Below are 2,247 nucleotides of genomic sequence, written 5' to 3' on the forward strand. Positions count from 1 at the left end.
TTGTAACACACCCTTGCCCAGAGGTGCCAGTTGTTGGCTCCCATTGCGCCAGGTGCTGGAGGAAGCCAGGCCTTGAGCTAGCATGGGAGGGCGGCATGGGTAGGAGACAAGGCGGGTGTGGTACTAGTTTAGATGCCAAGGTGCCTGGATTCCAGATATCGTTTATTATTATTGCATCCTGCACAGGGTGGAAACTAGTCCCACTCCCTGCCATTTGCTGCTGCTTCCAGCTGCTCTGTGGTGTTAAGAACTGTCCTGCCCTCCCTGCTAAGAGGTCTTCTTAAGCTTTCTTTTGGGCGCCCTCCTTTCCTCACACCAGTTGGTGAACAGCTTCCTGTGGGAGTCTGCGTTGGTCTCCAGGGTACATGCCCTACATGTGTCCAGCGCTTCCTTCTGATTCTAGTGGAGATGAGCTGCTGGTTGGTGATTTCTTGGATCTCTTTGTTGCTGATGAAATCTTTCCATCCAATGCCCAGGATATTCCATAGGCACTTATTTTCAAAGGTGGCTAACATTTTGGTAGATCTTCTGCTCTTGCAGCTGTATGTTAGCACTGAAACTACATTTGAGTTAAAAATCTCTTTACTAATTGCTAATTAAAATCTCCAGTGTAAATCCCTCCTCTCCCCCACATCATAATCCATGTGTGTTCTTTCTGGGGAATCGGAATAATGATGTGTTGCCCTTCTTTCTGTCCTGGGATCTCAGAGGTTTATGTACCTATTGAATGAAGGTGGGTAATGGCAAATTACTTCTCTGTCATTCTGCTTTTTGGATCATCTCACCGGATTCTCACTGCTGGGTCTCGTGTCTCCAGTGTGAGACATGCAGGCATCTCACTCCACAAGAATATAAACAACCCCCTTTCTCTCTCTAGCGACTAGCACTGCAGATCAGGAATGGGCCTTGAGTACCTAGTACGTGATTGCCTAGAGTCAGACTGTGACCTCCACACACATCACCCCCTCCTCAAAGAAAATCCAAATGGGGGGGAGGGGAATGCTGGGTGGGATGAGAATCCTGCCAGACAATATCTCCAGAGAAACAGAACTACTCGTGAGCAATTTCCCCCTCTCTAAAGACACCATCTGGGCCGGATTCTCACCAGTGGATCGTATGTACAGCCAAGTGACCAAAAGACACGGGCCAAAGAAATCCTTTATGAGGCTCAGAGAGTTTGGTGCACTCTGTACAAGGTGCAGGATCACAATGCAATGCTCCCTAGAGGCCAGGGCCACGCAGAATTGCTTAGTGCATATACAGAGGGTGACCTATGGTGCCCCTGGGCGTATGTCTGCCATTGAGCCACTTTGAGGCAAGACATATCAGCTGCTCTCCTTAGACTGAAAGAGTCTTGACCTTGTCAGGCCAGCCAGGTCACAGCAGCGTAAAGTGCCGTCAAACAAGCAAGATCGTGTGGAGCGCTGGTGTCTACTTGCTTCTCTGTACACTGCTGGTGACAGCCACCAGCACTGGCCAGTGATGCCAGATGCCCCTCTCCTGCCTCAGTGCAAAGGGGAGTCACTAAGTCTCCCCACACAAGAGGGCAGCAGTAGGTAAGAGGGGGGTGAGGCTCACTGCCCATAAAACTTCTCCCACAGTGATGGAGCTACCTTGTGGAGAGGGGCAGGCATGACGGGCAGAACCCAGCACCCACGCCCATACTATAATCACCAGGGGTAGCTCCCCTGGGAATTTCCACTTGGCCTTGGTACATGGCAATGAGGGAGGGGCTCACGCTCGGAGGGCACCGATGCACCAATCTCATGATTTTTTGGAACCTGACTCATGAGTTCCAACCACTTGGAATTAGCAGCACTAGGATGAAATCAGGGGCCCTGGAAACGCTGTGGGCTTCCCCCAGCAACTGCATTCCTTCCAGGTGGGGCCCCCAAGGGTAATCATGGGTGGAATTTACAACAGCTGTCGTGATAACCCTTCACATTTAATTCTAGTGCATTCAAGGGCAGAGACAACATGTCTGCCACAGAAAATCCCTGCCTCTTAGGGCTGGCAGACAGAAGCGCAGCTGGGAGCTGGGGTTTGCTGGGGTGGGGAAGTCACATCCTATGGGGCCACACAGCGGGGAGGTGAGGGTCCCTCAGGGAGGGGTGGCTCACTGGCCCCAGATGGTAGCGGCCTAGGGAATGTTCAGGAACAGGGGCGAGCGAGGGAGCGAGAGAAGAGGCGGAACCTTTGCGGCATCGCGCGGTTTCCAGAGGGGCCGTTTCGAGCGCTGCACCGCGG

Source organism: Emys orbicularis, chromosome 24 (assembly GCF_028017835.1).
Source record: "Emys orbicularis isolate rEmyOrb1 chromosome 24, rEmyOrb1.hap1, whole genome shotgun sequence".
NCBI lineage: Eukaryota > Metazoa > Chordata > Testudines > Emydidae > Emys > Emys orbicularis.